General features: G+C 36.4%; 1 protein-coding gene across 9 annotated transcripts in view; it reads left to right on the top strand.

The window, feature by feature from the left end:
* Positions 1–16,018, top strand: part of RYR2 (ryanodine receptor 2) — a 456,533-nt gene that overhangs the window by 113,009 nt on the left and 327,506 nt on the right. The gene's annotated exons all lie outside the window — the stretch shown is intronic.

Raw genomic sequence — 16,018 nt, 5'->3', positions numbered from 1 at the left:
ATTTTGAATGTATTATTCATAATAATAAATTTTTCACTAGGATATTAATGATTCATTATAATAGCAGTGATCTTGATGAATTCATTCGTGCCGCTCTGTTTTAAGTGAATCTTTTTAACAATAAAAATGTTCTGGGATAGAAGTGGTTGCAGTGCTAGTTGCCTGTGAGGCCAGAAAAATCTATTTAATGAATTTATTATCATTCAGTAAGTTTGGATATTAAATCTACAGTGTCTCTCTCACTATATAAAACTCCTGAATGTTCCTGTCTTTAAGGAATACAGTGTAAATTTCATATCAGTTTCCTATGCTTGCTTGTTGATGCTGCTCATTTGAAGTCATTTGGAGGTATAAATACTGAGGGAGCCATAAAATTACCAAATCCTTAAAGCAAAGTTTGCTGTAAATAAGAGTAAATAAAAATGTGTTACTTCCTAATGTCTGTGTCCGTACAATGTTGCTATTATATTATATAAGGAAGAGCATAGAAAATATTGCAGGAGGCATATGATAATTTGAAAAAGGTTCCAGCAGAGTTCTTGAGCTAGTTAAAAAATTTCCCTGCATGTCTTTAAGACTATTTTCCAGTTGTAATGGGATTGTGATGCACTTTAATGCAAACAATGCATTAAAAATAAACAATGCAAATACCATCTGAGTTACAGTCAAGTATCAGGGATGAGGTACGAAACCAAGCACCAGTAATAGGCCAAACACAAGTAATAGACCTCAGCTGTCATCCTGGACTTGCGTTCTTGATAATGCCTGATACGATCCCCTGCTTTTCTCCAATGTCCTTCAAGATGTGGCTCCTGGTGATACAGCTGATGTTTTATTAGCACAGCTTATTCACATGCACTTTCTTGCCCTAGGATCATTGAATAATGCACACTACAAAAATAATGGTCAAATTGAAGATATATATTGATAGAATAATTTGGCAACTACTGACTGTTAATACTTATCCCATTACAACCATAACACTGGCAGGCCCATTATGAAAATTGCTTAATGAATTTTATTTTCTTTTGTGCAAGTTTACAACACAAGTGTTTCTTTGGAGGGTCGTGTAGATTCCCTCAGCTTCGGAGGAGAACAGCAGATTTTGAAAACATCATACTAACAAAAGATGGATGATGATAATTGGGCTAAATTAGCAAACACTTTAGTAAGCATTATCAGTTCGCACGTGTTCACATTTCAAAACTGCTTCCAAATTCCACTTTCTTCGCTTCTTTTGGAAGCAATCCATGAGCAAAAATATCCCCTTTATTTCTTAGCTCTGCAAATCTATTGTTTTTCTGTATATCTTGTAAAGTGTTTGAATTTTAAATAAGGAATTAATTCATATTTGGAGCTACATTACAGCTTGTTTTTAGACTTGAGGGTGGTTTCTTTGTAGCAAATGGAGAGACATCTTTTGCTATTAAATTTGATATGGGACTCCTGAGAAGAAATGCATCTTATCACAAAATGGCATTTTATGGAATCAAATTTCAAAGTACAGTTATATTTCTAAGTTTGTGAATGTTCTTGTGCATTGGTTTGGTCATTCCTACAGGAAGAGTGTTGAGTTGAGAGTTGGGGTTGTTCAGCCTGGAGAAGAGAAGGCTCCAGGGAGACCCTACAGCAGCCTTCCAGTACTTAAAGGGGGCCTACAGGAGAGATGGGGATGGACTCCTTACCAGGGACTGTAGTGATAGGATGAGGGGTTATGGTTTTAAACTGAAAGAGGTTAGATTTAGATTAGATGTAAGGAAGAAATTCTTCCCTGTGAGGGTGGTGAGATGCTGGAACATGTTGCCCAGAGAGGTTGTGGCTGCCCCATCCCTGGCAGTGTTCAAGGCCAGGCTGGATGGGGCTTTGAGCAACCTGCTCTAGTGGAAGGTGTTCCTGCCCATGGCAGGGGGGTTGGAACTAGATGGTCTTCAAGGTCCCTTCCAACCCAAACCATTCTATGATTCTATATAGTCTAGCACATGCGGAATAAAGGGGAAAAACAATGACTCTGGGCGACGTAACTTTCAGCGCAGCGCGGGAGGCTGTTGCCCTTCTTTGCTGCCAGGGCACACTGTGGGCTCGTGCCCACCTTGCTGCTCTCAGGCCCTCTTCTGCAGAGCTGCCTCCTGGGCAGTCAGACCCCAGACCGAGGCAGAGGGTACTGGGTCTTTGTACAGCACATGTATTCTTGATCTGAAATGAATCATTTGAGCCAGTGGGTTGGATGGCAGTTGTGAAGGACACACGGAGGGCCTGGATTCTGTGTTAGTGATAGCAGTAGCCTTGGAGAAATCAGGGACGTGTCTTTGTAACTGTTCTTTTGAGTTCTACCACGGCCTATTCTCTAGCTTTGCTGATAGTGGGATAAAAGCTATTTTGCACTTTACGCTATCTTTATTTCATCTCTATTCTTTATTTCGCTGTATTTATCTTGGGAGGGGAAGTAAGATTAGTTGCTACACTTACTCTGCAAATGCAGTTTATCTACTACTTTCAGGAGTGTAGCAGCTTCCTGATTTTTGGTCAGAGCATGTCATCAAATTCCTCAAAATGATCCCATATCTTCAAGAGCAAAACAATAAATAAAGTAGATGTCAGGTTTAAATAATGTGTAATTTTATTAATAGGACACAGTTCTGAGTATGAAACAATCAGGTTGGTACAAGATAAATACATGATTACGTCATCTATAGAGGTGTAGTAGGTCAAGTGAAAAATAATTATATTTCAATCTCTACCAATTTCAAACAGATCTGTCTCTGAGTAGATGTTGTTCTAGGGATAGGTTACACAGTCCAGATGAATAAGAATATCAGGTATATAAACCCTCAAAAATTTTTAACATTCAAAAAGTTGCAATAGCAAGAATAACAAAACCCAAAGAAGACATACTGAAGACAGAATTTAAAATGCTTAGTTTCCTTATCTTATCCCATTATTTCTTCAGCAGGTCTTGTTAAATCTATAGCATAAATTTTAATTTCTTAAGTAAAAAGAAGAAAATAAGGGATGGGTGTCAGAAAAAAAGCAAAAAAGAACATGAACTTCTTTACTGATAATAGTCTATTGGTAATTTTGTTTCATCAATGTTTGCTGTACTTTTAAATCTATTCCTTGTGTGGAAGACCATCCCTTTTATTAAAACAAGAATTACGAATAGTTAACTTATCTCAATGACTAGTAAGAAGTATTTATTTACATTTGAAAATCAGATTGTTGCTTTTTGTCTATAAACAGATTGCTAATATGAGGAAGTTAATTCATTAAAAGATTATACTGTCTGCCATTGAAGTAATTTTTCTTTAGACCTAACTAATGCATGGAGTGTTGAAAAGCAAAGAAGCTGGAGCTGTGTTTTAACAGCTCCTGAAACCTATACCTGTCCATAGTGCAGAATGAAAAATACTCAGCTCTGGGCCAGTCACAAATGTGGTTTTGATCCCTTGTGAACCACTGCACAGCAGAACACTGAGAGTGAGTTACACTTTTTTAGTGGCATAAGGTGTTTTTTTCTCTTGTTTTTATGGCAGGTGGTAAACACATACTTTAATTCCATGATGCTCTGAGGTATAGAAGAACTGCTTTACATTATTAAAAAGGACCAATAAAAACTATGACTTTTTTTTTTCCCTCTTGAGCCCTCAGCAATTTGGACTTGAGAGAGGCAAAGAAAACAGTGAGGGTTTTTGAAGATCTGAAAAAAACCTGCCACTTTAAAAAAAAATTATTTTTTTTTTTTTAAGAAGGCAGTGCAATGTGTGATTCTATGGTTTGAACTTTCCACTGAGCTGTGAATTGCATTATATATAATAAGTTACAGTGCTGAGAGAAGAGTCCAAAAGCTTATTATACTCTTAATAGTTCTATTCGTAAAGTGAGGAAGGGCTTCACATGAAGTAGGACTTTGATAACTTTTTGCTTTTGAAGAGTCAGTTTTCTCTTGTGGCAGGGCATGGTTGCAACACTAGGAAGGTTCTGCAGATTTGGTGCTGGAGTAGTGTAGGCCAGGTGGCTGGGGCTATCTGCTCCATGACCCAGTGCTACATGTATCAGTGACGTTCCACTCTTTGTCGGTCCCTAGACGCTGCTGTTGTGTGAGGGGATAGAAAATAAAGCCTGACGGTAAGACTTGGCACACTGTTTCTTGTGCTGCCACATACCAGTTCTTTGAGGTTTTTCTTTGCCTCTTTTTTGGTCTGTTTTCAACAAGGAGGTGAATGAGCAGGAGCTGGACAGGTGGCCATGCTGGAAGGGAAGAGGAGAATGAGGAGAAGGAGGGTAGAGAAGGATGGTCATCTGGCACAGACAAGGTTACAAGGAAGTATGGTTCTCTACTATTTACACAAGAAATGTCCGTGTCGGCAGTCAAATTCTATACGGATGTGTCTAGAGAAGGGTGTCATCTGGAACGGTGGGCAGGGACACTGGCCTGAACCCCTGTACCCTGATTGCCTCTGGGAGAAAAGCTTTTCTCCATTTGTCTTTCAGAGTGTGAGATCTGAAGGCTTTTTATGTCTTGTGCAGCAAACACTTGAGCATGTTCTGAGTGGCCAAGGCAAATAATCTTTCTGACTCCAGAGAAACTGAGTCTAAAACTCTTTCTGACAGCTGAGAAACAATACCTGTGCTGTGCACAGTTTTTGATTGCATAAATCCAAATGTATTAAAAAAGCACATGGTGTCCATTAGTGTATGGATGTGAGTAGATGCTTTTTGAGCAGTTACTGACATAATGAAATACTAAGTTATTTAAAATTTGCTTACACTGACGAATCAAACCGGTGTTGTCTGCTTGTATTTACAGTGGATTGTTCTGGGAATTTGCCATATGGTAAGGTGTTGGTTTTTTTTTTTTTTTCCATTTTGTTTTTTTATTTATTTATGACAGTTGCTGTGGTTCCTTTCTGTGCTTATGTTTCCATTACATCCTTCTAAAAAAGTCCAAAAAGACTGTCGGGGCTTTGGCAAGGCTTTGTAGCTGCACCTCCAAGGCTGTTTTAATTGCCTTTGTGTCATGTTGCCAAAATGAATGTTCACACTTAATGGCAAAGATGGCACTTAATCTTATGTAATCTCATGTTCCGAGGACTCTGTTTAGCAGACGTTCACTAAGATCATTGATTTTAATAATTTAAATGAAGAGTTGGTAATAATTTATGCATACTTACACATTACTTGCCCTACTTTAGATACATAATTTAGACATAGGTAGAGGAAGTCTTTGTAGGCATAGATCAGACAGGATTTTGTTCAGTGAATCATTCTTTCCCAGTAAAGTCCTTCTCTGTAGAAGCAATGTAAATAAGAACATTAGTGTGTTTCACTACACTTGTATGTAGTTTTATGTAATACATAATTTATATAATTGTAAATATTATATTTATTATTTATGTATATCAGATTCAATCTTTATTCCTTTTAAGTCTTGTATAAATCCTGAGCCTAAATGCAGATGTGTAGCCACATCCATCAGACCTGATGTGATCCTTGCACTTAGTCCCACAAACCAACATAATTATTTGTTGAGATAGAAAGTGATTGAAAATGAATGTGAAACATTCAGACTATGAAAGACACTGGGTCAGATCTCCATGGATGTAAAGCAGCAACAGAAATATGGCTTTGTATCAGCTGAAAATTGTGTTCGCTATTAGTAGGCATATAATACAACTTCACATATTCTGTCATCTGTAATGCAGGTAGTTTTTAAAAAGTAAAAAAAAGTGTGTTATCTTGCAAGGCATCACAGACTAAATAGTGTAATCATATCCAATCTAGGAGATCTTATTATTCTTATTGTTCCGATTGTTTATCCTGTTGCAGCAGATATTTGTAATTTGAAATACATACAGGAATGGATTATTCTGATCTTACAGAAATGTTCATTATCAAATCTAGTTTTGTCACAGATACACATTGAGATTTAGCTGATTGAGGCATTAGTTACTACCAAAAAGGAATTAAAAGCTCTTCCTATCTACAGAACATACCTTCATAAATGTGAAAGAGTTTCTTTTTCAATCACACCCACTTATTTAATATTAGATGTATGATATTACTATAGGCCAGTTCTCTGGATACATCTGCCAATAATTCTGCTTTGTAACTCTGCATGCTTAATATTAGTGATTTAGAATCCATGAGGTTTTACTATAAGACTTAAAATGTATTGCGTACTTGGGATTTTTTTTGTCAAAATATATTCTTGGAAATATTGAAAACTGTTATGAATAAAGCACTTAAAAAAGAACCTCCAAAGGAAGGTATCAAATACCTAAATATGCTGGTAGAGTACCTGACATGTAACCTGAAAATGTAGCAACAAAAGCTGAAAGATGTAATCAAAATAATTTTGTAGTTAAGGGGAATTAATTAGGTGATGATAGTACCGCAAGTGATGGCACTGAAAGAAAGAGTAGTACATGTGATACGTATGCTTACATTATGTCTGTTATCAACTAACTGATGCAAGACAAATTTCAAAATGGTAATTTTATTTTTAATATTAATGATTTGTTTCATACTGGTACTTACATAAGCCATCCAATCAAGAAACTTAACCCAAAGCTGTATAATTTTTGTAATTTAACAAACAAAACAGGAGTTATAATTTCTCCAGTCAGATATGTAGTTTGCAACTTTCTTCATTATATAAATGTCTGTTAAAAGCAAACGAACGAACCTTAATGTTTACAGAAACACATATGTTGGTGGTTGTTGGTGGTTGGTTTTTGTGGTTTTGGGTTTTGTGGTTTTTTTTTTTTTTTTTTCATTGTAGTGGAACAGATGTAGGAATTCAACTTCTGGTATAAAATAAAGTGAAGACCTGAAAAATCCCCTTAAATCAGTTTTCCTTTATAACTATATATCCCAGTAACTGTTTAGGCCTCTCATTATTTAAAGATTAAAATATAAAAAGAAGCAGATACTATGCTGGAGAATCTTGTCTGAGATACAGCTGTGACACAAGCACCATGATGTAAGAAGGTGAGATATATGGTGTACAATCCTGTAATTGGTTTGGTGAGTTTTCTGCAGGCTTCTGAAAACCTGCCAGTTTGCTGTGATTTAGCTTCTGAGTCCTATTGTTTTTAGTACTGTTCCTATTAAAAAGGAGAGTTGCTGTTACTGCATGATGGCTTTATCTATTTACATTTTGAACATTCTGTTCAAAGCAATGCCCTCACACAGTTGCATAGTTGATGGGTTTTGGTGGTTGGGATTTTTTTTTTTCCCCTCATTTAGTATAAAAGTCTTGGGACTCTTAATAATCTTGGGACTAGTTGTTAAGGACTGGAAACAGATTATTTGCCTTCACCAAATACAGTAACTGTACTAAAATACCGTACGTCCTTGAAAGAGAAAGTGATACATATAGCAAAGCCAGAATACTTTGAGGTGGGAGTTCTTAATTGCTGTACATTCAGGTCTGATGAAAGTTACAACCGATAGCTGTTTAAGGCAAGCACAGCCCCGGCAGCTTCAGGCTTGCTGCATTACCCTGGGTAACTACACATCACAAGGTTACACAATGGCATATTCTGCTAAATCCTCTGGAGCTCAGCATTTTAACTATTTTCTCTGATGGGTTTATAGCAGAATGTACTTCTTCAGTACATGCAGAGTAGTTACAAAGCGGTCGTTTGAATTTTAATTAGGCTGATATGTAGCTGTGCATTTGAAAATCTGAAAAAAACAGATTCATAAATCTCTGGGTTTCAAGCTAAGAACACATGAAAGTGCAAATGCTTATATTTTAAACCCTTTAGATGAACGTTTGTCTAAAGTAGCAGTTTCAAATTAGGTGTGCAGCCCTGCTCAACACTGGATGTCATGGTTTTGTTACTTTCTACTCAGTATTTTTAAGCACCGTTGGGCTAAAGCTGGCTCAAATCTGGCTCAGCAGACTCCTGTGAATAATCCTAGCCCAATGGTCTCTCAGAAATTAGGATGAAGAAATGTGGCCTATTAATGAGTGAATCTGTGTGTTTGTTTGAGGTAAGACATACCAATTATATCCAAAACAAAATGAAACAAGAAAGAATATAAAAGACTTTTTGTTTGTTTGTTTGTTTCTTAGGACTTTTGAAACTTTTATCTTTTAGGTGGTGATTTTCAAGATTCTAGGCTTTTCTTCCTGGTTACTTCCCCATGAAAAATGAGGAAGAAGATTTGTGCTTTTTTAACAACAGAGGGAATGCTGTAACTTGCTAGCATAACAGGAGTATTTGCAACATTAAATTGAAGGTGTTAGCTTATGAATAGTGTGGATTTGAAGGGGGAAATTGGGCAAGTAGAAATAGTTTGGATGTTGAAGATGTATGTTTTGTGTCCCTATGCTTGAAACCCAAATGCAAGTTGTTTTTAGTAACCTTCCTAATGCTGGCAGGGGGGTTGCCATATACAAATACAAGCATAACTTCTTCTGATTTCACAAACAAAAGAACAGTTGCTTTGTTTTGCATTAAAAAACAGAGACCAGATGGTAAAAAAAGTGCTTATGTTCTTAAAGAGTATGAATAAATGCAGAAGGTCAGAGTTCAGGCTGCTTTTCCTGGGTGTTTAATTATTTTTGAATAATTGCTGAAAGCTTGCTGTTTGTTTGAAAACCTGCAGATATGAGTGATGGACATGCAGTTGATACATGAACCGTGAACAGTACAATGTTTACAGCTGGTGATAAGGCAATAATCGAGGGAAATGTGAATCAAAATCACTAACAGCCATCATTCAAATGGCTTTAGATAATACAGGATGAATTAGTTTAGATAGTTTAGGATGCTTTAAATGGCCAAGGTGTGTATTGATCATTAAAAGACACAGCAGGGACAAGTTATTTCTATGTGAAGGAAAATGCCAAAGCTCCATGACATTTTGAGTACTGTGAGAGAAAAAGAAATGGGCACAGCAGAGGACTCGCATGAAAAGGTTGGAGAGAGGTCCTAGAAAGCAAACAAATATTCCTTTTAGTGCAATATGAAGTATGGATGGAAATTGCCAGGAAACTGAGTGCCCATTATTCAATAAATTGGAAAGTCCGGTAATGCAGAATTTCTTTCTCCAGTGTATATAAATTAATTAAGTATTAGGCAATAGATAAAGGTCCATAGAAATGAAATGCAATTGCAACGAGGTCTTATTTTAAGTAAGAAACATGCCTAGTGTGTTAAGCTTTATTCTCACAAGAGCTAAATATGCTTTGAGTGCCATATTTGATATGTGATTTGGTCAGTAGTACAGTAACAATGAATTTGATCTGTTTTGGCTGATACAGTTGTAAGTATGTGTACAGATTAATGACTATAAAAGTCTCACTTTATAATCTCAAAAGGGCAAAAGAATTCTTTCCCATTGTGTACGTTTCCAGCTTATTTATCACGGAGGTTAGCTGTATCTATAGTTTCCATTAAAGTTCCTATTTTCACATGCACATAACTGTCCATATAATTCTTATTCGAATTGTTTTATTTCTATAGAAAAGGTGGATTCCTTAGGAGAATTAATTAAGGAGAGTTCTGGTTAGTTTGGAAAATTTGCAAGAATGTGGAAATTTTTTTATTTTAGAATTTTTTTTTAGAAAATAAAGCAATACTAAACAAAGGCATTTGAAAGGTTATGTTAAATCCCCAGCATAGACATGCACCTTAGTAGAGGAGTGGAATATCTTTGCTTGGCAAGGTGGAAGTTGTGATATTGGTAAAATAAAATTAAAAGCTTCTAGAAAATAATAAGTGATTGTGCATATTAGGTATCTGCAAAGGTCTTAATACTGTAGTTAACATCATAAATGATGTCAAAATGTGAAATTTTGAAAAGGAAGAACTTGAATACAGTAAAGGAGGAAACTCCAGGTTGGTGAATGGTCTAAATGAATGGGATAGTCACATGTAGGGGTGATATCTGTAAACTTCTTGTTATACTCCCTCCTTGAATGTGTGTGCAAGAGTAGCAGGAAAAGCGTAAAAGTCCGCATAGTTTGCCAGGTCCTTGAGACTGTGTTTACTGTCTCTGAATTTTTAAGCCTCTTGCTTTACTATGTCTTGCATAATTCACTTCTGAGGCAGGTGAGTTGTTTGCTGGGAAATGCATGTGGGTATTTCTGTCTAGACGGTACTTTGTGGCAAATTTTGTGCTTTTATGTTACTGAATGATAAGCAGAGAGTCCTTTAAAGCAGCAGTTGTTTGCTTAACAGCTTAGTAACAATATTTTGGCACCTTAGAGCAAAAAAGGACCGAATTTGAATCTTTAAGAAGCTGAACAAATAACCACTAATTAGTCTTCCAAGCTTTTTGATTTTCTAGTTACTAAACGTGCATAGTAAAATAAGTGTTTATTTTTTACATCATGCAGGGTATGCTCAAATGCAGTGCCACGCACAGTCAAGCAGAGGCTTTAATCCATTTACATGTTTACAGATAAACCACAATTTCTGAGTATACATGGTGACATTTTTTTAAATAGTTATTTATGCTTGAAAGTATTATTGCACTTTTTCTGAGCAGTGAAACTCTGACAGTGTATGTCCCTAAGCCCATGAAGAATTTCCTGGCAGATAGTCCTCGCTCTTCAGACTCCTCGAGTCTTTCTGTCCCTGACCCGAATATCTGCTGGAGTTTCTCTAAGACTACAAGAATTTCATGATTAAAGATACTTTTTTTTTTTTTGAGTAAACAACTTTCAATACATCATACTGATTGATTTACTTTACATTAGAGGTGAATGTGTATACCTTTTAAGATAAATGTATACTTTTTGATATTATTTTAAGTTAAGTAAATCAGATCAAAACAGTCTGGGGTGCAAAATAGTCTGGGGAACGTTACATCAGAATGGACATATTACCTTTAAAAGACATACAACAAGAAGGACAAAATGAATTAAAGAACTGAGGTATGGTATACTATTAATCTTCATAAACTGGCTTTATAGTTTATTAATTTTTTGCCAGCCAGTAGGGCCTGGCACACCTAAATTTCCATAAAGCACATCTAGCTTCTGTAATGCTGGTGGGATAGACTGAAAATTCTGTGGGTGGTTGCATTTAATTTGTTTTGAATAATTTTTTTTAACTGAATCAAGTACATGAATGAGTATTGACTCAAAACAGAATGTATGCATTATTCATTTTAGTTACAAAACCTGATTTATTTTACATTTGTGTAAAGAAAATATTGACTGTTAATATACAATTTATTACTGTAAGTGCCTAAGTGCATTGTTGCATCTCGCCACAAAGGATTTTGATAGGTGTGTATGCTTTGCTACTTTTAAACTGTGTTGCCCAGGAGAGAGCTGATGATGCATCTCCTTTCCTTCATTTAAGGGCAAGACAGAGGTGACTCAGAGCATAAATTCCCAGTCCCCCATTCCGGCAATATTTGATAGGCACCAATTTTCCTAGTTATACAGGTTGACTATGGACTTCAGCATCATAAATTGGAAAGCGTAATACTTGAAAACTTACAATAAAATCCTTAGAAGTTAAAATTTGGTGTCCATTATTATGTTATATGGTTGATAGCTTATGAGATAAATAAGCAGTTATTGCTTCTCTTGGACATATTGTTCCACGTTCTCTGCAAAGTGAATGAAGTGCTCATTAGAGTTGGTGTAGGGTGTTCTGGAAGGGTTAGTATTTAGATTTATTTGGATTTCATTTTTACATGTTATAATTCCCCCGAGAAGATTTCAGCTACAGGATTAATTTAACAGTAAGAGAATCTCTGCAAATAATGTCCGGTTGGTCATTATGCGGAGGTACGATTTCTACTGAGAGAGGTCAGGCCATGTCAGTTCCTACAGCCGCAAAAGACATGCACATTCGCCCTACTTGCTTGATCCTGAAAGATTATAGGATTCCTACTTTGAAATATGACTGTTGTAATGTGCATGGTTTATAATAAATCTGGTCAGAGATTAGGAAAATTTTCCTGTTGGGTGTCTGCTATGCTTTCCAGAAAGGGGAAAAAGAGTATTTTATAAAGATCATCTTTGTAATGCTGCAAGAATCAAAGGGTAGCTGCTTCCTTCCAGGTTCTAAAGCAACAGTATCCTCCCAACTGATAATATCCTAGATTTTTCCATTACTTGTTGCAGTAGCTACAAATACAACATAATTTCTAAGAATAAAAGGGAACTGTAAAGTTTTGAATAATACACATAAGATTAGCATAATAAGGTAGAATTTGCAGGATCAGCATGAAGTTAAACAAAAAATGTTTTGTTAATTTGGATGTGTGCCTAGAACCTCCGTAGCACTGTTGATCCTGTGAGATTTTTTAAAATTTTATTAATTAGCATGGAATTTTCCTAATTACCTTAAAAATCAACACATTTTCACTGTATTAGGGTGATATACTCTTAGCTAATGTTCATCGAAGCTTCTGGCTACAGCAGCATATGTTGTAATGGCTGTTGAGTTGATTGGCCTGTTTTTTCCATCGAGCCTGAAATGTAGTTGTATGGCTCCTTACCCAATATCACTTTTATCTGTTGCTAAGAGTTTTAAATTTTCAGAGAACAGCTAAAAAAGAGCAACAGCTCTCAGTAATGTAGATATGTTGGACCTATGTATAGTTAGAAGGGAGATCAGAGGGAGGGATGGAGGGGATAAGAGGAAAAAACCTCTTTACTTATCCTTTTTAGAGATGGAATGTATGAGGCCCTGAATCTATAAAGAAAGTAAACATTATACCAGGAATTACAACTTCCAAGCAGTTAAGACAGCCTGCTCTCTTAACAATAGCCTGTCGTGATTTAACCTCAGCTGGCAACTAAGCCCCACACAGCCGCTCGCTCGCTCCCCCCGCAGCAGGACGGGGGAGAGAATTTGAAGGGTAAAAGTGATATAACTTGTGGGTTGAGACAAGAACAGTTTAATAATTGAAATAAAATGATGATGATGATGATAATAAGTTAATGAAAAGGAAAATAACAGAGAGAAAACCCAGGAAAGGCAAGTGATGCAAATGAAAGCAATTGCTCACCACCATGACCGATGCCCAACCAGTCGCCGAGCAGCAGCCCCTGCACCAGCTTCCCCCCTGGTTTATTGCTGAGCATGATGTCCTATGGTCTGGAATATCCCTTGGTCAGTTGGGGTCAGCTGTCCCGGCTGTGTCCCCTCCCAACTTTTTGTCCCCCCCAAGCCTCTTCGCTGGTGGGGTGGGGTGAGGAACAGAAAAGGCCTTGGCTCTGGGTAAGCACTGCTCAGCGGTAATGAACACATCCCTGAATTATCAACACTGTTTCCAGCATAAACCCAAACCATAGCCCCATACCAGCTACTGTGAAGAAAATTAACTGCACCCTGGCCAAAACCAGCACATAGCCTAGTGACCCTTGACAGCTGTCAGGGTCAAAGTAGTTTCCAAAGAGCAAAACCTTAAAAATTTTAACATAAAACTCTGATGCTGTTTGCAAGCATAAAAGAAAATAGTTCTACTTATGTAACAACAGCCTAAGTGGAAATAGTTTTCTTATCGATTTTTAAAAGAGAGTTGAGGGGTGAAAAACCCAAGAAGCAGTTTCCTTCTGAATGCTGTTATACCTTCAGTTTGTACAGCTTAAGTTTCAGGTAGTGCGTTTTCCTTTGCCAATGAACTGTTCCACTGTGACCAGCAGATGACATTCACTATCTGAAAATAAGAGTAGGGAAGGATTTTGGTCTTCACTGTTGTGCTAACTCATATGGGGATAAAAACTAGTCACTCCTCGTGATGAGACATAGACTACTGTAGATGAGTGTTTATCTTTGATATGTCAACAGAAAGTATGCTCAGTGTACCAGGATTTTTTTTGCTGATGGATTTGTCAAATCTAACACTTCATTTATGAGAGAATTCTGCACTCGGAAATGTGCATATGTTACATTGCAGGTGATCAGCACGTAGTGGCATAGGCAATCAACATGATTCAAAAGAACCACTGAGGACTTGGAGCTGTCTTGTGTTCTAGGCTTTGAAAATGAATTGATTGCAGTGTATTTGGGTCTGGCCTCAGTTCCATCACTAGCTGTTTTTCCCTTGTTGCTCTCCTTTTCCCTTGGTTTTTTATTCCAGACCCTATTCCGATTTAATCCTCCTGGTATTCCTGTGAGTTTTTCAGTTTTATCCCCTGAAACAACTGCCCTGTGAACAAGGAATCTTTAGAGCTTTCAATTGTTAACAAGAAACTCTTCACTATGTGAAAAATTACATTTTTCAGGAAGTTGAACTTGACCGGATTTCCAAAGTTTTTCCTAGAAAAAGTGAAAAGCATACTTGTGCCAAAAGGCCATTTCCTTGTCAAACTGCTTCTCCAAAAACATGAGGGCATGACAGTTTTTAGATATAGTAATATAAAAAGTTTTGAATGTTGAAAACTTCTCTGCTTTTGATGGAAACAACTTTTTCAGATGGAATATCCTATAGATGCCTTGTACAGAAATTGATGGTTTCAGACTGAAAGAGTTGTAAGCAACTGAAAGGAGGTTTTTTGCAGGAGGTGGCCAGGCAACCTTCATGGTCTGCTACTGATAAACACGCAGAAGCTTGACACTGTTATTGAAAGGTCCTCTCTTCTAGAACTGAAACCGTAAGACTCATAATTCATTCTCTGTCTTTGCTGTTTTGGGATTTGGTGAATATGATTAATCCTATTTGGCTGACGGCACTTGTCGTCAGAGCCATGTATTTCTGTACTGGGTCCAACTTCTTGATGACAAGCTTGAAAACATGGAAAGCTATGCCTTCCATGTACAGTCCTAGAAATGGATGTTTTTACTTAGTAATATTTAGTGTGTTTCATCACTGTCACCAGACAGAATCTCATTTAAGTAGAAAGGACTGCCAAAAACCCTGAGATGTATAAATTCAAATATAACTTGAAAATAGAGGATGGGTTCATTTTCTTTCAGGCTACTCCCACAAGTAGGACTACAGATATTTTGCTTAAATTCTGTACTGAAGTTAATTTTCTGAATCCTCCTACTTGGATTCTCAAAGTTAGGCATCTAATAAATGCGCTAGTTTTAAAAAATTATGAACACCCACATCTCATTTTTTGACAATGATGCAAACTGTGGATGCTTTGTAAATCAGGCTGCTTAGGTGTTTTTTTTTTAGGCACTGGTGTGCAAATGTTTAGTATACAGTTAGAGATTAAATACCTGCAAGTCCATTTCATTGGGAATTTTGTTAGAAGAGAAAAAAACCCATGAGCCTAGGAAAACAACTAGGAAGCTTGCAAATAACTAGGAAGAGAAATAAAGCTGAGGTAAAGCTGCTTATTCTTAGAGACAGAATTGTTTGTTGATGCAATTTATTATTCTTCAGTCTTGTACTAATACTTATGAGAGGCGGAAGTTTAGTTTACGTTCACAAGATTGTATGCATCGTATTATATGAGTAGGTCATATGTTACTGTGGCTTGTTAGCACTGTGTGATCATCAGAGTAATGACAGCGGGACTGAGTTTTGCATCTCAGCCTCTTGCTTTCATTGTCATCACACTGAGGTATGGTACGCTTGTAAATAATAATTCACTAAAAACTGAAATGGTGCGTAACGAATACATCCAGTATCTATGATTCAGTTGTGGGTTGGACTAGAGTTAGAGAAATTTTTAAATAGCATTTCAAAAGCTTTACTCAAAACACCTTTTTAATAAAGGGTATGATTATCTAATTTGCAAATCTGCCTCCCACAGTGTAAAGCATAATTTACTATGCAAATATTACTACAGAAAACTACTGTACATAATAAATATAGTTAAAAACGGCAGGAAGAATAAAGAATTCAAAAATTTTCTAAATAATCCATCCATTATTCCAGTAATACATATGCTTTAAAAATTGCAGATGATAATTACATTATTTTAATTTATTTAATTTTGCTGACAGTGCTATTACAAACAATGTTGAAGGATCAATAGAAAAAGCTAATAGTAATTTGTTATTTTTCTCCTAGCAATACTGAATCTCCTTTTGAAATGTAATATACAGTTTCTAGTTTATTTGTATAATAATCTATTTTTTTA

Source organism: Aquila chrysaetos, chromosome 13, assembly GCF_900496995.4.
Source record: "Aquila chrysaetos chrysaetos chromosome 13, bAquChr1.4, whole genome shotgun sequence".
NCBI classification, from domain to species: Eukaryota; Metazoa; Chordata; class Aves; order Accipitriformes; family Accipitridae; genus Aquila; species Aquila chrysaetos.
This window is presented reverse-complemented; position numbering and strand designations above follow the sequence as displayed.